Here is a 26,326-nt window from a genome sequence, read left to right as displayed (position 1 = left end):
CGCTGGCCGCACCCTCTGCCAGCCTAACATTTACTGTTGGAAGCTCTGGTTCAGTTCACAATCGATCCAGTCATGCCAATGCCAAGGACCTGTTTCCTGAAATGTGAGGAGAAATCTGAGCTGTTTGTCCTACCGACGGAAGAAATTTCTTTTTAACACTGTTCCTTCAGAGGTTCGAAGAACCGGCATTTCACAGACGAAAGCTTCCAAAACATTGCCCAGTTTGAGGCCGGATATGCACAGCATTTGAAACTGAAGGACGATGCTATTCCTAGTTTGTTTGGACCGTTTGGAGCAGGGGAAGATTCGGGTACACAACCTGTAAGTTTGCATTGTTATTTGTGTATTTATCAAACAAGGTATCTACCACGACTGTTTAAATGTGTAAACATGTTTCGGACTGCTAAGCCAGTGCTAACTGTGCTAACTAAGTTGCTAGCGTTTCCATATCAACTCTAATATCAGCAGATGGCCTTACATACATGTATCTCATAGCAGGAGAATGTCTGCATTCACACACGAAATACTCATAGACAGTATACTCCAGGTGATTTACCGTACGGTCAGTCGCGAAACGTAATTACATTATAGCTGGCGTTCCAAGCGTGTATGCTACCGAGCTAAACAACAAGGCTACTAAGAGCTAGACATGAGTTTGCTCGGAAAAACATTTTTTTTATGCCAGCTACAATGAATGTAGCAGACTACCCATATAAGATTGCAATTGTAAACATGTGCTTGATAGCCTAATATGAACCACTATCTGTTGTTCATAGTATAGTATAGCATATTGAACAACTGAACAACTAGCAAACGTAGATTAGCATTGTAATCCAGCTGGCAAGCTGACGAACATCAAACAACTAAGTTTATTTCACACTTCCAGCAGAGACAACGGGGAAATGCCCTCTCTTTGCCCGCTCACAGACCCCCAAAGGACGGTACATTACAGTTAGCTTTCCTCCAACGCTGATAGCATGTATAGCTAACGAGGCTAGCTATTGAAGTAAAAAGATATGATTCTACACTGTATTGAAGTAAACATGTATTATTTTGAATTGTATTTTAGTGAACATGTATTGTTTGAACTGTTTTAGGTAATCACAATGGTTTTGGGTGATCACATATATAGAAATAATATTCTCTCTTACAACTCACTGACCCAGAGATTCTGCTTCACACACACACATTGGCCTTTTCACCCCTAAAAACAGATGTTGGTTTTAAAGTCGTTAAAGACCTCATTAAATGTATGCAGAGGGGTTTGGATGTCGGAGAGGGAATGGTTTATGTGAAAAACTCTCATGGGAAAGGAATGGAGTTAAGATCGGGGGCCGAGATAAGAGTGACTTTTGACCTTGTGAAACTTAGGAATTTGACGTTCTGGTCGGAACTCTGATTCGCTGTATTGAACCCGACCAGGAGTGAATCCAACCAGTAAAAACACTTGGGGGAGGTGGGCAGCTTAGACAGCTCCTCCTCACGGACTCTCTAATTCGCTTTGGAGTAAAAGGGGAAGGGAAAGAGTCCTAACACCATTTTGAGTGTAAAATGCTTCTGGTTTGTTGAAAGCTGGTGCTAGAAGACGGTAAACCGCATCACAAACCTGGAGTCCATACTTCTCTTTTCTGAAAGCTGGTCTGTCTACCTGTAAAACCGCATCACAAGCCTGAAGCCCGGAGTACTCTGTATAACTTGTATATGTGTTTGGTTTCCTACCAGTAAACTCAGATAATTGTTATAACTTTTGATTCCGGTGTTTTCAATTCCTTTCTTATTTAATAGAGATTTCAGCCTCATCCAACGAACGGCGCGTAGCAGAGGGGGTGGCTATCAGCCACCACAATAAGTGTTCTGCTCCAACACTATACATGCTAGCGGGAAACATTGTATGACCGAACGTAGCAGACTACCCGTATAAGATTGCAATTATAAACACGTTATTGCTAGCCTAATATGAACCACTAGCTTTTGTTCATAGTAGTTTTATTACACTCCATTATAGTTGCCGTTCCTCCGAGCTAACGTTCATATCGTGTTTGCTAAGGTAAACAAGAAAGCTAGGTTAGCATATTAGCTGGCAAGCTTACTGTGTTGATTATATAGATGGATTAGATAGATCCACACTCCTACCACAACTACTACTAACGAATCTAAAACAACTAAGTTTCTCTAATATTTTGTGATTTGCATTTGATTTCGTCCAGCCAGATCCTGGCGGAAAATACATCACGGGGACGGGACTACCACACTGAGGCCTCGTCCTAAAAAGCCCAGGCAAGATGCCGACAACGGGGAGGAATGGATGATATACCGTGTATATATGTATATTTATGTTCATTTTGTACATTTCTAAAAATAAAGTTTGATGGAAATACTTAGTAGGCCTATCCTTTCTTCCCTGAATTATTTGCTCCTATAACATATCATTCATATATAGCAAACCATGATTTGATTTCTCATCAAACAGTAGTAGTTTATTACAGGTAAAAATAACTTACTCTTCTATAACAACAGTTGTAGGTACAGTTCGGTTAGTTAGCGTATAAAATCTACGGCTGTACCGACGCCATTATAAGACTGATGTTCTGAGAGCGAGCCGAAAAAAGCACTGTTAGACATGGGCGGAGCCTCTCTGGTGGTTGACTAATCAGAACAGAGTGGCCAAGCTGACCAATCGGAGCACACTAGGCTCACAGGGAGGGGGGGGGGGCAAGAGCTCCAACGAGTCGTTTAGTGGAGAGAGTGAATACTGCTGAATACACATACTTTACAGAGATGCTGTATGCGAAACCAATGTGAGTTTGGAAAATTGCACAGTATAAATCTATTTTAGTATACCTCAACAATGTAATTATGATCAGTGGAAATGGCCATGACATGGGCCCTTTAATAAGGAAATAGTTTGGGAAACTATGCTCAATGGGGAACCAGTTTTGTGAAATATTTGCTTTGACATTTAAAAAAAATGTTTTGGACAAAGAGCAAAAAAAACAAACAAGAAAGTTACACATAATTCTCAATATGGCCACATGTTAGAAATTTGATTCACATAATAAAAGCTCTCTCAATATCAAAAGATGTCACTGTGATTTGCTATAAATGCATTAAAACGCACTGTTATCATGTTGTGAGGAATACTCCAACAATTTTCAAGCAGAGAGGATGATTAAGAGTTGAGAAGGCATACACGACTACTGTCACCCAAAGGTAACAGACTACCATCAGGTGAAGCAGATTTTCAAACCTTTGGAAAGAGTCTGGCTATATTTTTCCTTCACTTCCAATTGTTATGCTTTGTATATTTTTGATATATTTACAATATGTATGTTTCTCTCAAGGTAGGATTTGAGTTTTATGAATACTATTATATAAGCTTTCGAGGCATTTTCCAGTCCACCAAAAGACTACAATGTCCGCAGTGACGAATCACATGGCAGACATGCGAGACAACAAAACCACAATCTCCACAGAGGAAACAATAATACATAGCTTCAAGGCTTCTGTAGATATTTGAGATGCCTGCCAAGCTGCAAAACAATATGGCAAGACACCCGGCTAAGCACCCAAATGACACTGAGCTCCGTAAACAGCCAAACATTTCTATATACTGTCGTTTCTAGACAGCTTAAAGAATGCTTAGCAATAAGCATCGTCTGCCAGGAGGCAAAGAGGCTCCCCGAGTGTCAGACAGACAAGAAGCTGACTGTTGATGCTATTAGGCAGCAAAGGGGCTTGACATTTGCTGCCCAGTTCACTGCCCCAGCATGCTTTGCAGCCTGGAAATGTCGTGACCATTATGTGGTTTTCTTTAAGCTGTGCTGAAGCTGTCTCATACAGTAGGTTTCTGTATGACTGCAAGAGAGACTGTGGCAACATGACTTTAACTTGTAGTTTTTATTTAGCAAATCAAGACATCTTTAAGGCGTAGGGATGTTAAGATTCACCGATTCGCATCGGTGCACCGGCATAAACGTTTAAGATGCGAGTGCACCGGTTGAAAGAGTGCACATCGGCTACAGTTTGGGTTGAACTCGTGATGCATCGATTGTAGCGTCTTTGCATCGGTAAAAAAACGATTCATTCATATAATATCCCCTCATCTTGTCAGCACTCAGCAGAGACGATCTTTGATCTTTGCTTCGCCACTACGGAGGCCGAGAGTCTCAGTTATCAACACTAGAGATGGCAAATCCGGATCCTTTTACGGACTCAGGGTCTTCTGAGTCAGTCATTAAAGAGATCCGGATCATACGAGTCATTTGAGTCATATGAGTCAGCATCACCAAGACCGTAGAAATCCTATCGGTGAAACCGAAAAGTTGTTGCATTTCACGAGCATATTAAACTGACGTTATATTAACCTCAGCTACACAGTGTATTTTGCTTTAATAAAAAATGTTGATCACAAAAAAAAGGGTTATTTTGCGATTTGGCAAATCTGAGTCTGCTGTTGACTCGTGCATGAGGATGAGTCTGCTGGATCTCTGGATCTGCTGCTATATGGTTACGGCTCTGAGTCCGCACGAGTCTGCTGTGTTTTGCACAGCGAGTCAGGATTTGCGAATCTGAGTCTGCTGTGGACTCGTGCATGACGACGAGTCTGCTGGATCTCTGGATCTGCTGCTATATGGTTACGGCTCTGAGTCCGCACGAGTCTGCTGTGTTTTGCACAGTGAGTAAGGATTTGCGAATCTGAGTCTGTGAAGTTCCGCTGACTAACTCGTAGGCTACTGGTCTCTCGATCATTGACCTGGATTCACGGATCCCGCGATTTTGATTAAGTCCATTATGTTTCCGGCTCTAAATGAAGTTTCAGTGTAGACTTCTAACAAAATTGTCATGTTGTGCAACAGTCTCCTACGTGTAATAGCTGCATTTCCAATAAGGATCTTACTTGGCAAAACGTTTATTTTGAACATTGCACACAAAAAGAAACAAACAATGACAAATGATTGCAAAACAGTTAGAATATATAAAATGTCTTAATTATACAATTATTATTATTAAACATATAATTATATCTAATCATATGCCCCCCATATTTTCTCATGGACTGCGTAATCATTGCAATACTGGAGTTTGTATGTGTTAAATGTGTGTAAAGTGGTGTCTTTTGCTTTAATAAAACATATTGATCACAAAAAAAAGGTCATTTTGCGATTTAGCGAATCTGAGTCTGCTGTTGAATCGTGCATGATGACGAGTCTGCTGGATCTCTGGATCTGCTGCTATACGGCTCTGAGTCCGCACGAGTCTGCTATGTTTTGCACAGCGAGTCAGGATTTGCGAATCTGCGAGTCTGCTGTTGACTCGTGCATAATATAGCCGCGGGAGCCGGGTGCTGGAGGAGGGGCTATGCTCGTGCACATGACGAGTATGGATCTCTGGATCTGCTATGATATTACGGTTAGGAGCCGTCGGCTCCTCTGAGTCCCCACGAGTCTGCAGGAAGTTTCACTGATCCGCGTCCCCTCCCCTGAGCCAAACGATCACTTCTGGCAGCTATCCTACTTGCTAAAGGGTAGGCAGATGGACTGGGGTACGTTGTAATGTGATTTTACATGTTATAAAGAGAGTAGCGAGTGACGCAATTTATAGTTTTAATTTGTACGTCACACCAAGTGTGGGACTCAAAGGACTCGGGTTAATGGAGAGGGGAGACTCGTCACGACCAGCTCATTTCTAGGATCCGGGTTAATGATCCGGATGAATCAGGACTCGCCCATCTCTAATCAACACACATGGAAGTCGAGGAGAAAGAGAAACACAGCGCACCGAAAAATACCTACAAATCAAACGTTTGGCAACACTTCGAATTTTTCAAGAAAGACGGACAACTTCAAAAATCGCTCGCAAATTGTAAACGATGCCGTGCCGCTTTAAAGTACACAAGTAGTACGAGAAACTTAGCGACGCACATAGAGGCAACATGGGGTCTGCGGCTGAAAAGAGAAACCTGAAAGTTAGACATATGAGTTCAATCACTCAGTGAGGTGTTCTGTCAGTGAGAGTGGTGTTTAGTTTACAGCAGCCTGTGACTGCCAATAATAGTTTAAATGTCTTCCTTACAATTGTAAGCAGTTATGAAATATCTGTTTGTGAAAGGTTATTTTCTTTATTGTTCCTATAGAAACCACTGCTTTCTGCTCACTGGTGAGTTAGCCTATGAATGAGTGTTAAGCACATCAGGCTGGCAGTTGTATGTGCATTGCACTATGGTAGTTGTTATTTGCACATTGTTAATCCTGGGCATCCTTAAATTGTTTAACTGTGAGGTGTTATAAAATGTAACTGTACTCTGGAGACAGAGAACACTACTACACTTGTGAAAAGGCCAGTTTGTGAAAGGTCCAAGTGTTTTGTTTTTTTAAGGTAAAAAAGAAACAGCATGATGGGATGTGCAGTACTAGTAGAGAGAAGCAAATATGTGAAGCACTTTTTTGTTAATGTATGATTTGCTGGATATAAGGAATAAAACAAAATCCTCTGTCGTAACATAATGAATTGTATCATTATTTTGCATCGTGTTGAATCACATCGTATCGTCCCGTATCGCATAATGTTGAATCAAATCGTATCGAACTGTATCGCAACAGGGGTGAATCGTATCGTATCGCATCGCCTGGTGTTTCAAAGGTATCGTTAATGTATCGTATCGTTGGTAGCGTATCGAGATGCGCATCGTATCGGCCTCAGTGATGGAGATGCACATCCCTATTAAGGCGGCATGTCCGACATTAATTTAAGTAATTATTTATCTAAACTTGTTTAAAAAAGTGTCTACTCAGATACCTCAGATACCATTAGCCTGTTGTTCCTCCTCACTGAGATTATAAGAAAAGTGTATTCAGTCGACATGAGCATATTTTAATTAGCATTTGATAAAACATTTAGATTGGTATTGGCCTTTCATTGCAAATTAATTAGTTTTTTATCATTTAAAAATACATATACTGTAGATATATTAATGAGCTCATTAATACTAGTTGTGCTATTACAGCTTTTGCAATATCTAAGTTAATGATTTGGCAAGCAAACATGCATGAAAACATTTAATAAAACATTAAATCAAATTAGATAATAGCATAATAAATCATGCATGATGCAAAATATAACTGCCTTTAATTTTCCGTGCATGGGTGGACCTTTTCTATCCTAGGATGGAAAAAGAACCACCTTTAGCCTGCTTCCCCCTGCTTCAATGCTTCGAGCTAGTTTCAGAAGGATAAACTGATGTTTTTTAGTGGATGAGTACTGCAGATATCACTGTTAAATCATTTGATCATTGGTTTTATTATGAAAACTTCGAGACCGGAAATACTGTTTTCACCCCGTGAGGGTTGACGCTAACTTTACATGGAAGCTGCCGCATATACACGTTCTCCTGGCGAAACCTCAAATCATCTTCGTAATATCTATCAAACTATAGATCCTACATATCGACTGGACGTGGATTCTAAAAGTATAATATACACTTCTCGCTAGAAATCTAATCAAAAAGCATTTTAATGGCCAAACTATCCTACAATTTAGGATTTTACAGAGAGGGTTATTTGTGAATAAACGACCCTCTGTAACGTTTGCAATCAACGGGAGCACTAGAGGGCGAAAACTTTAAAACGTGATTATAGGTTGTTTTAAGCGCTTGAACAAACGACCTATTTGGTCGTAATAAGGGCTTGAAGAATCAACCTATTTGGTCGTATGAGTTGGAGGACTTGTTGATTCAGCCACTTGTTAACAACCATCGTTTTTCAAACACGTAAACTCTTCAAAAATCACCAGTGGGGTCACTGCTGATGTATTTAATGTCGTAGAACAAAACGTGATCCGTCTCTTAAATTTGTGTCAACCACAGACCTTATTTCCAGCTATTTTCCAAAATCCTATGGAGAAATCCCATTGGCTCTGAGACGAGGGAACCGGTAGTGGTAAAATGCTAACTCACTTCCGGGTTTTAGGACTCGTCACTGCACCACTCTATTACAAATAAATCATTTTACATTGTCATTTGATACTGTAGATTGCTTGTGTTATTTAAAAATCGTCAACAAGTAGTCAATTATATGCATTATATGCTTCCTTCCTATTCACTCCACAAATCCTTAAAATGCTGAAAACTAATCCATTCTGGATGTTTCTTTTTTAAGAATGGTGATTGGCTGACATCAGCATACCATATCAAAAAAGAAAATCTGAAAGATTTCATTTTTTAATGATTCAGGAGCATCTCCTGAGTTTATGCTGCTTTGCAATTCTGCATGTTTGAAATGCTATATGAATGTTGTTTAACGCACTGACTATAATGAAAAACCTCCCAGATGAACTGGCTGAAGATGATTTATATGGGTACAGAATATAAATGTCTAAGGCTATTCTCTGATTGCGTTGCATTCTGCATAAACTGCAAATCAGTGTCTGCATTATACATGAACACTGTAATACGCAGAATATAGGAAATAGTTGCCCACTTACTTCACTACATATAGTAAAGGGCTTCTGGGGAGTATTGTAATAAATTGACCATGATTCAGCATCAACATCCTCACATTCTACACATGAATCTCCAAACACCAAACAGATCACATTTACCTCTGAACTGGCGGACAGAGCGAACGCTGGCGCACTTAGCTGCCGCTGCTGTCCAGCTATTTTTAGTTTTAGTTGTATGTAATGCAACTGTTATCGCTCACTTTGATGACTTTGGCCATTAAAATATGATCTGGATGTATCTGCCCAACGATCGAATTAACCGGTGTACGTATATGCAGTGTGTGTGTATTTTGGACTAACATCTACCCTACCTGTGTGTCGGGGCCACCACCCCTCACCTGGCTGCTTCCGCGGCGTGAGGCCCATCCTCTAGCCAAACATCACCGACAACTATGTGGATCAACGAGCTGTTTGTGTGGTCTGTGCTCATCAGAGGCCTGTACTACGAAGCTGGTTCAACCTAACCTGGATATGTTTGAGTTCGCCGGTTGGCCCAATCCAAAACATACGCGCTCTGGCTAAGCTGTACTACGACGCTGGTTATCAAGTGGATCGCTCAAGCCAGCCGTGTCCTATCTAGTTAGGTGCGCGTTCACATGAAAGGGGTGGTATTTGGAGCATTCGACCAATCTCAAACATGGACAAGCGTACTGACAGCGCAGCGTCATACTTCCTGAATGAAAAGTGAACTTTAATATTAGTCAAATATGAAGAAGTTAAACTTTAAACATCCATGACTTAAACACTTTATCCAGGATAAAAGCCACATAGCTGCACCTGCAAGGTGAATACAGCTGGTAAAAGAAAAAGTGTTTGAATGCGTTCATTAACAGGTTTATGATATTACTGCCCCGTCTAAGACAGGAGTGGAAGTGTTTCGTCAACTTAATGTGTTGCTTAAAATAATACTTCTGCATACAGTATGTGACACTGTGAGTGTTGCACGGCCAGATACGGCTCAAGAAGCTGACTCAAATAAGGAAATGATACATTATGATGTGATATGATATGAATGATAATGAGCAGGGCTGGACTGGGACAGCAAATCGGCCCTGGCATTTAGACCCAGACCGGCCCAAATCCATAAAACAAACGAATAGTAGCGGTTCCTGACAAGAAGAATAACTCAGTGTAATTAAAAAAAACGCTATTATTATCCTTTTTACGTACCAGGGGCAAACAAAACTAATACATACCACAAGTATGTGTGGTAACACTTTATTTTGATAGTCCATAGTTAACACTCTATAAGTCATCAGTTGACATTCAACAACACTGTTTCAACAGACAAGTAACATGCATTCAACTAACTGCCAGTAGAATATAAGGTACATCTCAAGTGTTGATCTATAGATTTGACAAAAAGTCTCTGTTGACTGTCAACATGTTTTTTGCAACAGGTTTTTAACCGATATTCAACCTTACTATCTGTAGATTGTGTCAACATCTTCAAAATTGACAATCAACTACTCAAAATCAATCTGTCAGTTGAAAGTCAACAGGGTCATGTCGACTATCTGTTGAGAGTCAAGATGTCAACTAAAGATGACATTAACCATTAGTTGATGATCAACAGATAAGCAACTTTAGAGTTTAGTTGACTATTACATTAAGCATTAATAATAGTAATACATTTCATTTCAAAGCGCTTTTTCAGGTGCTCAAAGACGCTTTACAGTGGTGATAAAACAAGATAAAATAGAATAAAACATATTAAAACAGCAACACAACATAATTCACTAATTAAAAGCCAATCTGAAGAGGTGTGTTTTGGTCAGTGTTTTAAAAGTGGGGGGGGGGGGGGGGGGGGGTCGGTGCAGTCTCTGATGTGTTGTGGAAGGGAGTTCCAGAGGGTGGGGGCAGCGATGAAGAAGGCTCTGTCCCCCCAGGTTCGGAGCTTGGTTCGTGTGGGGATAGAGGAGGTTCGCTTCTGATGAACGAAGGCTGCGGGAAGGGGTGTAGTGGTGGATCAGGTCGGTGAGGTAGGGGTTGATGATTAGTTGATGATCAACAGATAAGCAACTAAAGTTTAGTTGACTATTACATTAAGCATTAGTTGATGATCAACAGATAAGCAACTTTAGAGTTTAGTTGACTATTACATTAACCATTAGTTGATGATCAACAGATAAGCAACTTTAGAGTTTAGTTGACTATCTGTTGATCGTCAACTAATCTAGAGTTGACTATCAGTATACTTTTAGTAGGTTCTCCACTGAGCGTTTGTAGGCTTGTGTTAGGACTATCCAATTAAAGTGAAAAACAGTTGAGAACAGTAGAAAGTCTATAACCTATCAACAGAACACATACATTCATCCACTAATTGAATGCACAACTGATCAGAAACACTGGATAACTGAAGTCAATACCAGGCTATAAAGCACAGTAAAACAAACACTATAGGCAGGATATCAGAGAAAGAAAGCTTTTTTTATTTTAAGAATATGTTAATACATTTTTATTAAAATTGGATTATTTCAAGTTTGTTTAAAAGCACAACACATTAACATACATGGAGACACATGGTTATTACTTGATGGTTATTCCAACTGCATCTGGCTCGTGGGCAACGTATAACTTCATGCTGTGCATCACGAGCCTGTTGCACTTAGACCTCTGCTGTTCCCTGTATATACAAACAAAACACTAAATTGAGTACAAATCAGGACACACCATGTGTTTTCCTCAACATCAAAAATCACATCCGTCTTGAAATCATAACGAGACAGTTTACATTAGCTGTTAACAGACGGTAACAGAGGTGCTATTCACATGCATTACAAGGGGTTTAAGCGATCAAAAAAAAGGCTGGTTTGCAAGAAAATGAACCACATAGTCATGATATTGATATAGTTCATAAAATGTCCAACTACATATGTTTAACCCCACCTCATGCTCAGAGATTTATATAAAGTGGCACATGGGTCCTAGAATAAAAAGAACAGATGATTATTTCAACTTTTATCTTGATAAGTGAGAGCGCAGGCCAGTCTACATGAATGCAGGGCAAGGCACGTTTCTGTCCAAAGGTTCCATGATGGAGTCGATAATGTTTTAAAATATCACTTTGAGTGGTGACACTAGTGCTGCATAGTTTACATCTCCATCCCATCTGTGATTCAAAAAATAGAAATGGGTACGTTTACCTGAGGCTCATTATATTAGTATGTAAACATAACACGTCTTGAATTAACCTCTGAAACAACAACTTTAGTCTGACACACTCAAGGGCTTACCTAATGTGAACCTGAAGTCGATAGCAGGAGGCAAAATGTCTTCAAGAGGAGGTGTGACTGTTTTCTGGGGAGGCAAATAAAAGAACAAAAATAGTTACATGATGAAAATGTAACAATAATTTCAGTAGAATTCATTAAAACATATTTAATTCAATTAATTGAATCAAACATAATTAAAATATAAGTATCATTTAAAACGGTATTGTATTTATATACATTTATAAGGATGGCATTTATTAAGGATAGTATTGGTAGATACCAGTACAATTCGATGATTCTCTATATAGCGGATCCTAATTACTTCAATATACACTCCTTTATCTCGTTTGCATACTGTCTAATATCTATTTTATGTTGTAGTAAAACATCTCCTTAATAAAACTATTTATTGATATTTCTCGCTAAAGACTGCATTTTACTGGACTACATTGAACACATCTTGCTGACGTTATAAATCCATCTTCGCCCAATTCACAATTGTACTGAATTGCGCCTGAATGCACCTTAACTGAAGAGAGCTAACGTTAACTCTCCTGCAGATTCAAACATGGATTTGCATCTATAGTAGTGATGGGAATTATGGCTCTTTGAAGGGAGTCGGATCTTATGGCTCCGTTCCTTTCAAAGAGCCGTTCAAAAGAGCCGTTCAAAAGAGCCGTTTTTTTAAAAAGGGGGCGGGGTTACTAGGTTTATCTGCGAAATAATCACCAGGATAATGATTGACTGCATTGCCAGACCTAATGTCAATAATCTGCATTGTAAACATGACACAAGGTGGCGCCATATCCATGTCAGTGAATGTACTTTGAATTTACCCTCTGCATGTGTTAAGTAAATAAAGTTGCCTTGCCTTGAATGAAATTCACGCAACTCTTAATATTAGTAGTGTGTTTTTAAGTGGCGATGGAGATTATTTGTTGACCCTGCTTTAAAGGATATTTTGCCTTTACAAATGGTGCGCTTTATCACTGCCTGGGTTTTGGTTGAAGTGCATCCAAATGCTGCTGCGTTTTCGCGTTTGGCTCATTTTACATCCGAAAAACACGTCGTCTATCTGTCCAGTACCACTTGTTATGACTTCTCTCTCTCGCGTATTCCGTTAAGACCCACCCCACCTAACTCCTCGTGCTGAAACCTACAAATCAGAGTAGGGGCGGGTCTTCACAGAATACGTTTGGGGAACAAAATCAAGCTTTTTAAAAGGCGAGTGAATTTTGGCAGGCAGTGAGTGCGGACCAACTTTGATTGAACGATAAGAAGAACGGCTCTCACCAAGTACGACTCGGTTCCCCTCGTTCGTACCAAAGAGCCGTTCAAAAGAATCGGCTCGTTCGCGACCGACACATCACTAATCTATAGCGTTGCATAAGCATGAAAAATATAGTTTGCACTTCATATTGTATAATAACAACTCGATGCTGTAACTGCAGTTTAAATTGGGTACACATCTAAGATTGTAGAAAGATAATTAATTGCTCACAGTAAAACAAACGGTGAAATACATACAAAGGAATAAATATCAAATCGGCGCATTAGTAACTTACTCTTACATAACCGCTGGGTTATAAAGTAGTAGGGAATAGCTTTAGCGGAGGTATTTTACCGCACAACATGCAGCAGAGCCTCTGAGCCCCGCGGCTGTATCACGGTGCCCGGCAAACGCTTAGAGCGGCACAGGGGAACAGTTTGCGGAGTTGATTCTTAATACGTGCTCTTAACTTAACCACATAATTGTGTCGGTAGGCACTTGATGCAAACTTTGCCCAACACCATTTGCGCGAAAAAATAGACTACATGAGCACAACAGGGCTGAGTCTAACTTTAACAGCAGTAATTGCGCTGGCATGTCGATGTTCTGTTCAAAACAGTGAATACAAGAAAAGTAAATAACACTTGCTAGTTAAAAAGCAGTAATTAATAACTCAGGTGGCATGCTTACTTGTTTTAGATGATTTGAAGAGAATCCAACGCAAACACGTGTCCAACTGCCGAAGAATCGCTGGAAAGAGGAACAGGATAGTGATGTGTCGGTCGCGAACGAGCCGATTCTTTTGAACGGCTCTTTGGTACGAACGAGGGGAACCGAGTCGTACTTGGTGAGAGCCGTTCTTCTTATCGTTCAATCAAAGTTGGTCCGCACTCACTGCCTGCCAAAATTCACTCGCCTTTTAAAAAGCTTGATTTTGTTCCCCAAACGTATTCTGTGAAGACCCGCCCCTACTCTGATTTGTAGGTTTCAGCACGAGGAGTTAGGTGGGGTGGGTCTTAACGGAATACGCGAGAGAGAGAAGTCATAACAAGTGGTACTGGACAGATAGACGACGTGTTTTTCGGATGTAAAATGAGCCAAACGCGAAAACGCAGCAGCATTTGGATGCACTTCAACCAAAACCCAGGCAGTGATAAAGCGCACCATTTGTAAAGGCAAAATATCCTTTAAAGCAGGGTCAACAAATAATCTCCATCGCCACTTAAAAACACACTACTAATATTAAGAGTTGCGTGAATTTCATTCAAGGCAAGGCAACTTTATTTACTTAACACATGCAGAGGGTAAATTCAAAGTACATTCACTGACATGGATATGGCGCCACCTTGTGTCATGTTTACAATGCAGATTATTGACATTAGGTCTGGCAATGCAGTCAATCATTATCCTGGTGATTATTTCGCAGATAAACCTAGTAACCCCGCCCCCTTTTTAAAAAAACGGCTCTTTTGAACGGCTCTTTTGAACGGCTCTTTGAAAGGAACGGAGCCATAAGATCCGACTCCCTTCAAAGAGCCATAATTCCCATCACTAGAACAGGAAGTCTCACACCGCGGTATTCTCGTTTGAGGGCGTGGCATGACCGTGGCGTTGACAAAAGCATTTTCATGAAGTTTTCCAAAACGTATTTATAAGAAAGTTCAGGAAAATGTGATATTAATTTACAAATTAATGAGTTCTTAAAATATGTTCTCATTGTTGCTTAAGTGTTACTTATTTAAACGCATATTGAAAAAAAAGTAATTTAGGGCAAGTCAATTACATAAATAATGTTTTTCTTAATTAACAAGATTATTATCTCAGAATTCCAGGAAAAGTTCTTGTGAAAAACCTTTTTTCCTCAAGTGAATGCATTAGGCTTCTGTATTTATCTTACATATTAGTCAAATAAAACAGGAACAGGTGTTCCTAACTCAAAAATTACATACATTATGAATAAATAACTAAATATTCACACAAAGCCAGAGTCAAGACTACATTGAATTGCATTGCAGTGTCACAAGATTTGTTTTCAATCAATTTCAGTCAAGATTTTGTGGTTCCTAATGTGGTCATAGTGACAAAAATAAAAGCACAAATTCATGAACTGTCGAGGAGAAAAAAGATAACCTTCGGGTTAGACCTTGAGAAGATTATCCATTTCCAGCAAATCATTTTGTAAGCATGTTTACTGTGTTAAAAGGAATTTAAAACAGATTTCAATGAAAAGGTAATTACACCTGACTAATAATAGATTGATTAAACATAAAGTCAAGAGATTATTTTGTAATAATGTTCACACTGTTTTTTGGTAGTATGGAAGAGGACACTTTGGTAACACCTGGAAAAGAAAGAGATCTTGGGTGTTTGGTATACTCGAGATCAAAGCTGCAAGCAGACGTCCCATTCTTCGCCTAGTAAAGAGAAGAAACAAGGAGACCCTTGTTCCCATCATCAAGAAGCATATCAAGCCTCAAAGTCTTGTTGTGAGTGATGAGTGGAGAGCATATGCCAGTCTTTCCCAGGAGGGCTACAGGCATGTCAGGGTCAACCACAGCCAGAATTATGTTGATCCACAAACAGGACTACATACTCAAAATATTGAAAGAGCATGGCAGACATACAAGAGGGAAGTTTGGCGTATGCGGGGGAATCGTTCTGAGAAAACCTTAAAAAAACAGCTCTCCTTATGAGTGGACCTACTGGTTAGCAAGAACATATACACATGGTGTACTTGTAAGACTTATCAAGGACATACGGGATGGTAACCACAGATCAGTTTAGGACCTTTCTGTAGCCTAATTGCTGTTGTTTACTGATGGAGCTGCACACCCTGGTAAATGGCTGGGGGTTAGACACACACATTGGAGCCAAAGGCTCTTTGCTGACGCCCATAAACGTCCTGAACACAGCAAAATAAAAGGAGAAGAGAAAATACAGGCAGAGGGCAGGGTCTCTGTAGATACAGACACCATCACACACTTCTATCTATACATTGTTTTTTAGGAAATTCCTACATATTATACCTTTAACGGTTGACCTTGGCCTCAGGGTAGATCAATAATTTAATGTTCTTCTGTTGGTCAGGTGTCATTGTTTATTTTATTTATAGTTATTAAACTGTTCAAATCTGCAGTGCAGTGATTTATTTCCGTTTGCCTGGTATTGACTACCAGCTGGTAGATAATGTGTTTCAAACTTTATTTTTGACCATTTCACAACTGTTCAGTGTTTTTACTATATTTGTAGTATATTCTTAAAATAAAAAAGCTTTCTTTCTCTGATATGCTGCATATAGTGTTTGTTCTACTGTGCTTTATAGCCTGGTATTGACTTCAGTTATCCAGTGTTCGTGATCAGTTGTGCAAAACATTTCGCTTTATTCCCATGTTTGTTGCATATAATTAATAATAATAATACTAATAAATTGAATTTATATAGCGCTTCTCATCTGCCAAGACAAATCTTGAAGCGCTTCACAGCAAAGGACACTGATACAATTTGAGAGATTAAACAAATAATAATAATACAAATTATTAAAACAAAATTAAATAAAAATTAAAAATTAAATATAAAATTAAATTAAAATAAATAAATAAAATAAAAGTCGGAGATAGCGATAAAAATGGCAATACTCCAGGTGTACCATGCTCAAAGTTTATTGGAAGGCCTGCCGAAAGAAGAGGGTCTTAAGGCCGGTTTTTAAGACCTCGGTGGAAGGGGCAGATCTCAGCTGATCTGGGAGGGAGTTCCAGAGGCGCGGGGCCAATGAGCAGAAGGCTCGGTCTCCCATTGTTCGGAGACGTGTGCGGGGGATGTAAAGAAGAGGAGCGTGGCTGGAGCGTAGAGAGCAGGTAGATGTCTGGGTACGGATGAGGTCACAGAGATATTTTGGGCTTTGTCCATTCAGGGCTTTGTAAGTGAGGAGCAGAGCCTTAAACTGGATCCTGTAGTGGACTGGGAGCCAGTGTAGTTGTGCAAGTATGGGGGTTATGTGTGCGGACCTTTTTGTACCGGTGAGAACTCTGGCTGTACTGTTCTGGACAAGTTGCAGGCGGTTGATGGATTTGGCTGGGAGACCGGAGAGGAGTGCATTGCAATAATCTAGTCTTGAGAAGACGAGTGCATGAACCAGTTTTTTGGTGTCATCAGTTGAGAGTGAGGGCTTCAGTCAGGAAATGTTTTTCAGGTGAAAGAAGGAGGTCTTGGTGATATGTTTGATGTGGGCTTGGAAAGACAGAGTGGGGTCAAACCTTAGACCGAGGTTGGTGACAACGGAGGAGAGAGAAATGAGCTGACCATCAAGGGAGGGGCTGATGTTGGCGGCCTTGGCAAGCTGGTCGGTGGTGCCTATCAGGATTGCCTCAGTCTTACTGCTGTTGAGCTGGAGGTAGTTGGTGGTCATCCAGGAGCGGATGTCTTCCAGGCAGGTGTTTAGTGTTTTGATAGTATTGGTGGTATTGGGTTGTGTTTTGATATAGACCTGGGTGTCGTCAGCATAGCAGTGGAAGTTGATGTTATGTTGTCTGATGATATGACCCAGAGGTAATAGATAGATTAAAAACAGGATCGGCCCCAGCACTGAGCCCTGTGGGACCCCGCATGTCACTGCGGTGTCATCAGACCTGGAACCCCCCAGAGCCACGTGGTACTTCCGGTTGGTGAGGTAGCAGGAGAACCACTTCAGAGCCATGTCCGTCACCCTGGTGTAGGTCTCGAGGCGGTGGAGGAGGATGGTATGGTCCACTGTGTCGAAAGCTGCACTCAGGTCAAGTAGGACCAGGATGCTGGGTGACCCAGAGTCGGCTGCCATCAGCAGGTCATTGGCTACTTTTATTAGGGCTGTTTCTGTGCTGTGTGCAGGGTGGAAACCTGATTGGAAGGTCTCATACATTTTATTGTCAGACAGATGAGACTGGAGCTGTGCGGCCACGACCTTCTCAAGTACTTTGGCAAGGAACGGGAGGTTGGAGATAGGTCTGTAGTTGGAGAGGAGTTCTCGGTCGATATTTGTTTTTTTCAAAAGTGGGGTGACAACTGCTGTTTTGAAATGGACAGGCACCTCACAGTCTGTAGTGACTTGTTGATGAGTGTTGTCAGGAAATTAACCAAGGTTGGCGAACAGGTTTTTAGCAGCGGGGTGGGTATGGGGTCGAGGGAGCAGCTGGTAGGCTTCGATTTGCCTATGATGGCTAGCAGTGCAGATGACGTCACCTCGTTGAAGCTGCAGAGGGTGATGCCGTTGATGAAGGGAGAGCAGGTGGGTGGGGTCCGAGCTACTGTTGAGGCTGTAATGGTTGCTCTGATATCTGCGATCTTGGTCTTAAAGAAAGCAGAGAAGTTATTACAGAGTTCTGGAGAGGCAGCTGGGGGGCCTGTGTTGGAGGAGTTGAGAAGGCGGTTGATAGTGGAGAATAAGGTTCTAGGATTGCTTTTGCTGTTGTCTATTATTGACGAGTAGTATGAAGAGCGGGCGTTTTTTAGAGCAGTAGCATAGGCACTTTGGTGTTCTCTGAAAGCCATAGGTGGACGACGAGAGCCTGCTTCCTCCATAGTCTCTCCAGCTGTCGACCGCAGGTTTTCATGCGGCGGAGGTCGTCCGTGAACCAGGGGGAGGACCCTTGGAATTAGTGGATGAATGTATGTGTTCTGTTGATAGGTTATAGACTTTCTACTGTTCTCAACTGTTTTTCACTTTAATTGGATAGTCCTAACACATGCCTACAAACGCTTAGTGGAGAATGCCTACTAAAAGTATACTGATAGTCAACTCTAGATTAGTTGACGATCAACAGATAGTCAACTAAACTCTAAAGTTGCTTATCTGTTGATCATCAACTAATGCTTAATGTAATAGTCAACTAAACTTTAGTTGCTTATTTGTTGATCGTCAACTAATGTTTAGTTACTTGTCGGTTTGAACGGTGCTGTTGAATGTCAACTGATACATGTCAACTGATGCACTGTTGACATGCTACTAAATGTCAACTGATGACTTATAGAGTGTTAACTATGGACTATCAAAATAAAGTGTTACCGTATGGGGAACTATCAATCATTAGAAATTAGACCTTAAAACCCTCTCACAAAGCGAACAGTGACCGAGCACTAATAGGGAGGTCTGGTGGGGTATGCCCCCCACAGAAGAATTTTTTTTTAAATAACCCCTTAAATGATGACTTCTAGTGAATTTAGGGGGGGGGGGACCCTATAGTGCCCTGCCTCCCCTTTCTATGACAACACAATAGAGATAGGACCAGATGAGTCTACAGGATGAGTCGACAGCATCTTTTTATATACATTGACGCTTTCATTTAATTTTTCCATCCTTTTTTTAATCGCTGTAATTGTATTGCCTTTTTCATCTGTACACACGACACCTATTGCACGTCTGTCCGTCCTGGGAGAGGGATCCCTTTTCTGTTGCTCTCACAGAGGTTTCTTCCTACTTTCCACTGTTAATTGTGGGGTCTGTTTTGGGGAGTTTTTCCTTGAGCGCTGCAAGGGTCTAAGGACAGAGGATGTCGTACCTGTACACACTGTGAAGCCCTCTGAGACAAATTGTAATTTGTGATATTGGGCTATATAAATAAAATGTGATTGATTGACGCACGCAAGGGGCTATAGTGCAAGTCTTAGGCGGCTGGTTTCTCAGAACCTCACAGAGCACACAGAACTGAAGGAACACAGGCTTAACCAAAAATACTATCCATTGTCTTTATTTTTTTTCCTGAGAATAGGTTTGAAAGAGACAGATTTAAATTTACAAAGAGAGTTGAAGCAACATTTGACAGAAATCCCACATAAATTACAAAAGTACACAACTAGCAAGATATATATACTGTATATATATACTGTACACACAAAGTAACTTATATACTAGACTGAAATAACTCAAATGAATGCTTGTTGTGGAGAGGGGCACTATGTCCAGCGTCCATTCCTCGGTGTGTGTGTGTGTGTGTGTGTGTGTGTGTGTGTGTGTGTGTGTGTGTTTGCATGTGTGAGTGTAGTTGGGGGGCTTTGGGAGAGTCAAAAAGGATGCAGGTGACCTCTTTGGTCCCTGATAGAGGTCCATACAAATAGGCATTGACATAACAATACCACACAGTTAATGGTCAAAGCTACATGTGTGCCTCAATTTTTTTTATCTATTTCTATATTATTCATTCTATATATTGTCAATCAAAACTACCACAAAAAGCTGACTATAAACATGTTTTTCAAGTCCCAAAAGACACTGTTGCCCTTATAACCACATAAGTAAATAAACTAAACAAAACAAGCTGCCATCTGACAGTAATTGTTCATGAATGGTGGTTAACAAAATAATGACATTCTTTCAATGAGACAACGTATCAGAGTCCCATTAAGCTATATTTTAACTTGCCAGGGAAAACCTAAAAAAGCCAGCTTACTAGCTTGTAGGCTAACGAATGTTTCTCTTATAATATTTGTCTTATTAGTGCTTCATCAAGGGGATATTAATGGGTTCCAGAACTACAGAGTATCATAACCTTAATAATAATCTTTTCCTAATTTTCTTAGCTTCTGCTTACCGCGAGTTCTCCTCCCTCTCCTCACTCGCGCTGCACTCTCTCCCTCTCATCATCTTCCTCACCACCAATATCGGCCACGGGTGCTGAAGATGGACCTGCACCTGTACTAAACATGTCGCTTATTTTGACACAAGCGGCAGCATCAGCACGAAGGGCCTGCTTTTTTCTTGCCTCGAAAAAAAAGGCAGTTTTGCTTCAACGGCCGGCTTACCTCCTGGGGGCGTGATTAATGATGCACACCGAGCGGCCCAAAGGGGGAGGTGATTAAAGATTTGATTGGGCCGGCCCAGTGTCAATTACTAAAAACATTTAAACAGAGGGCCAATCTACCCGTTTTATGGGCGGTGACTTCAGAAAAAAAAAAAATGACGTGTCGGCCCAAAAGGCACGTCGGCCCACCGGGAAAATGCCAGGTATGCCAGATGGCCAGTCCAGCCCTGATAATGAGACACATCGACGTCTGCACTCACAGTGCCGCGGACTGTACTTAATGTTACTCTGATCCGGTTACTTATGTTGTGGCAGATATTTAAGTAAGCTTTCTTAACGCTAATGTTATAATAGTCAGATTGCTCTGAAGATGGGAGGGGATATTCTATTAATTTTCACGTTCACACAGTCAGTTGATTTTTGCCGGCCGTCTTTCCTGTAACGGCAGTTTTTCTGTATTTCCTCTATCCTGTAATATGACTTGATCGCTTTAAACTCCGCACACGGAGCTCTGATAAAAAGAGAACCAGCGTCGTAGGACCGGAAAGCCCGAGTTTTCCCTGAAGTTAGCCGGCTAAGCGAAAATCCGGCTTCGTAGTACAGGCCTCTGGACTGCCCTGTCGTTCAACCTAGCGACAGCGGCACTCCAATACACAGCTGCTGAGCTCCTCCTCCATCGATGACTCCAAACCCATACAATCCATCTGGTCTTCAATTCGACAACACCCAAGAAATTCCGCACGGAAAGTGGACCACACTGTCTTAGCCAGCTTAGCCAGGTCGGCTAACGTTAGCGCTAAACATAAACACGGCCACACTGATGTCAACTTTGGACTATTTAACATCCGTTCTCTTACGACCAAGGGTCCTCTTCTCCAAGATCTCCTGACTGATCGTAAGATTGATTTTCTCTGTTTGACATAAACGTGGCAACAACCTAATGAGTTTTCACAGCTGGATGAATCTACTCCTCCTGGGTTTGTTTACATCTGTCAACCCCGTGCCACCGGCAGAGGGGGAGGTCTCGCGATGATTTACCGCGAGAGTTTGAAAGTCTCGTCTGTATCTGTGCCTATTCACGGCTCATTTGAATCAATTGCCTTACAACTCAATGGGCCTATCCCTACCATAGTTGCAAGCGTCTACCGTCCACCTAAGCTTAATAATAATTTCATAAACGAATTTGCTGCTTTCATCACACATCTCTGCTCACTCTCACCTAACATAATAATGCTGGGAAATTTTAATATACATATGGATACTGTCAAGAATGCTATCACAAAGGACTTCACATCTTGCCTGGACAGTTTTGGATTACAGCAACATATCGATTTTCCGACTCATTCCAAAGGACATATTCTGGACTTGATCTGCTGTTCTGGTGTCATCCCTCTTAAATCTACTGCAACTGATCTTCCAATTTCTGATCACTCATTAATATCCTTTACTGTCACCTTAACACTGTCCAAACCAAATCTGTCACGTGTTATTTCCTTCCGCACTCTCTCCGGTGGCATTGACAACCTCCCCAGCATAAATTGTTCATCCCCGCCTGTTGAACTGGTTTCTCATTACAATAACAATCTTCATAAACTGCTCACCATGGCTCCTTTAAAAACCTGGTCTGTTTCCTTCACCCATTCTGCTCCTTGGTTTACACCTGAACTAGGCCAACGCAAAACAAAAGGCCGTCGATTGGAACGCCTCTGCAAAAAAACTGGACTTGTCGTTCACAAAGAAATGTACAATAACCACATTCTCCACTACAAGGACACTCTCTCTACAGCCAAATCATCATATTACGCAGTTCTCATCAGCTCTGGCGAAGGGAACACAAGGGTCCTGTTCTCTACAGTGAAGAACATTCTACGACCACCGGACTCTCTTGCGCCTCATCAGTATTCAACTGCCTACTGTAACTCCCTCATGTCATTTTTGAATGACAAAATAGAAAACATTCACCAGCAACTAACTCCTAACACCACCTGCAGTATATCTCTCCCTGTTTTCACCGACCCTCTCTCTCATTCTCTTTCAAGTTTCACACTTCCCTCTGCTGTTGTAATATCTGACCTCATCAGTAAATCCAAGCCATCTACCTGTCAGTTAGACCCTCTTCCTACCCCCCTGGTAAAAGCCTGTCTACCTTCATTGTCCTCCCTTATAACTGTCATCATACACTCCTCCCTCACCTCTGGTCTTGTTCCCTCACTTTTCAAATCAGCCGCCATCACGCCCATACTGAAGAAACCTGGTGCAGACCCCAACAACTTTAATAACTTTCGTCCCATATCTAACCTACCATTTCTCTCAAAAATCCTGGAAAAAACTGTTGCATCCCAGATCCATACCCACTTGTCTGACAATAACCTGTTCGAACAATTTCAATCTGGTTTCCGCCCCCATTACAGCACAGAAACAGCACTGGTGAAAATCACTAACGACCTCCTCATGGCAGCTGACTCCGGACTATTAACTATCCTCATCCTCCTTGATCTTAGTGCAGCTTTTGACACCATTTCCCACAGCATCCTCATTGACAGACTGACCTCCATCGGGATCACTGACACACCCCTCCTCTGGTTTAAATCATATCTCTCTGGCCGCACTCAGTTCAACTCAAAACCTTCAAATCACAGCCACTTCCAGTCACGACCGGTGTTCCCCAGGGCTCTGTCCTGGGGCCTCTTCTTTTTATCATCTATTTACTTCCTCTTGGCAATATCTTCCGTAAACACAACATCCACTTTCATTGCTACGCGGATGACACCCAGCTCTACTTGTCCTCCAAACCAACCACCATCCTCCCTCCATCCTCCCTGTCTGACTGCTTACAGGACATCAAATCCTGGTTTTCCTCTAACTTTCTCAAACTTAACGACAATAAAACAGAGGTTCTCCTCATTGGCACAAAATCCACCCTAACCAAACAGTTTCTCAATTACAATAGACAACTCTTCAGTCTCCCCCTCCCCTCAGGTTAAGAGTCTGGGTGTCATCCTCGACGGCACACTTTAATTCAAATCTCACATCAGTAATATCACTCGGTCTGCCTATTTCCATCTACGCAACATCAACCGCCTCCGCCCGTCCCTTAACCCTAAGACCACCGCCATTCTTGTTCACACCCTGGTCACTTCCCGCATCGACTACTGCAACTCCCTTCTCTTTGGTCTCCCTCTCAAATCCATCCACAGACTTCAACTGGTTCAGAACTCTGCTGCCCGCATCATCACCAGAACCCCCTCCATTAACCACATCACTCCTGTTCTTCAGCAACTTCACTGGCTCCCCGTCAAATCCTGTATCACCTTTAAGATTCTGCTCCTCGCCTTTAAGGCCATCCATAACCTCACTCCTCTGTACCGCTCCGACCTCCTGCACATCAACACACCCATCCGCACACTCAGGTCTTCTGCTTCCCTCAACCTCACTGCACCCCCCTTCCGTTTAACCACCATGGGGTCCAGAGCCTTCAGCCGCTCTGCACCCCGCCTCTGGAACTCTCTCCCACCTGACATCCGCAACACTGACTCTCTCCCCATTTTCAAATCACGCCTCAAAACATATCTCTTCACACTCGCATATCCACCCTGATCATTATCCATCACACATCCTCTGTTTTTATTTATTTGGTTATTTGATTGATTGATTTATATACTGCATTGTCTTGTTTATGTTTCTTATGCTGGTGTTATCTATTGTGTATCTTGTTTTTTATGTATTTGTACGGCGACCTTGAGAGCCTTGAAAGGCGCCTATATAAAATAAATGAATTATTATTATTATTATTATTATGAAATTATTATTTTCTCTCTGCCGTGGCTCCTACTAGTTAGATAAACTAATGCAAATTCATTATATCTGATAAGCAGCAATGATGATGTGAATGTGCTTCTTACTTATTGTATCTTTGCATAAAACATTACAATGAAGATATTACTGGTGGTCCGTTTAGAGCTTTATAATGAAGAGTCGGGAGAGGCGAGAAAGTGTTCATCACAACCGGCATTGAAGCACTGCTGTGTGAAATATACTGTTCCTCCACAGAGAGCCTAGCAGCGCTCTTCTGTTTTTATTAGTCCATGCTGAAATCTCAAAGATACATTACTGTTATGTATATGTATGGGATGGATCTCAGCATGCATTTTTCTGCATACAGAATTAGCTGTAGGAGTTATGCTTTGGTATTTTTCTTTCTTTTTAACTTTTAATGTAATTTCCAGTTGCTTTTTTTGCTTCACTGTCTTTCATCACTTTCTTGTGAAAAATGTTACGTTTTTAAGAGCTGAGGAAAACAGCTCTATTCCAGCTAAGGGAACTCTTCTTCTTATCTGAAAAATGTTTAAACTCCAAATCTACAGAAACTTGATTCTTACGGAGCTTACACACGGCGGCGTGCGTTGAACCTTGCCGGCGGGCATGTCTGAAGCTAGACCAACAACCAATCACCTGAATCTCCCGCCCCGGACACACAAGCAGCGGTTTGATTGGCTAGAGCTAGTACTGGCATATGATTTGATTGGCTGGCGCTTCCGTTGAAGCTTCAAAAGTAGAACATTGCTCTACTTTTGAAGCGAGCTACGCTTTGCTCCCACAATGCAGTTCGGCGAAGCGTGACGTCACCCTATTCAAAGTGAAGCTTCAACGCACGCCGCCGTGTGTAGGGGCCGTTACTTGTAAATGGCTGCATTCAGGATTTTGATTCTATTTAATATCCAGATTTATTAGGCAAAATAAAACCAATTTATATGACTAAAAGTACAAAAAAAGCAATGTGAAAGCAACTACTTGCAAACAACCGTACCTGTACTGTACCTACATTCATACCTGCATACTGAATATATTGCTGGAGCTCTTACTTGATATACTACACAATACATAACCACTGTCCTACTCACCACAGCAGAGATTATGTGCACTCTCATTGCATTACACCACCTTCTCCAGCCTTTACTCATATATAATTTGCCCTTGTGGCAGCAGAGCGGCATTCCTATGTTTCCCTAAAACCCCATTACAGCGTGCCTGCAGCACATATATCCACGGCTGATCAGCTCAATTCACGGATGTTAGCTTGACATTGATGTTATGCTAATGCAGTGCCACTCTCCTAACTGTGTCCACACACTGAGCACCTTCTAGCATTAGCTGTGAATTTTCATACAATCCACCCATAATGGAAACTATTTTTATTCAGAGGGAGAGTTGGGGGACGCCTTGCATAATCATGTCAATGTATAAATAAGCTTATACTTATTCATCTCTGTCTGTTATCATTTGTCTCTTTCAGTTTTTTGTATCACTGAAACACTGAAATCACACTTTTGTTTTACAATATGATCTTTGATTTTGTGCAATATACTGAATTCTGAATGCTCCTCAGGGATATTAAATATAAATCAGTTTGTGTGTTTATCTTTTTAAGTGCAAGGACAAGTAATGAAATTGTAATCAGTGTAACAGAATCCTCCCTGGGGTAACAATAGTGAGCCTCGATGTGATTTTTATTTTTGAAATCAATCTATCCTGCAGGCATGAGGCTCCACCTTATCAAACCCAGCATTCTAGTGGAA

The sequence above is a fragment of the Trematomus bernacchii genome, unplaced genomic scaffold (genome assembly GCF_902827165.1).
Source record: "Trematomus bernacchii unplaced genomic scaffold, fTreBer1.1, whole genome shotgun sequence".
Taxonomy (NCBI): Eukaryota; Metazoa; Chordata; class Actinopteri; order Perciformes; family Nototheniidae; genus Trematomus; species Trematomus bernacchii.
The sequence above is the reverse complement of the archived record's forward strand: the minus strand, read 5'-3'. Positions refer to the sequence as shown.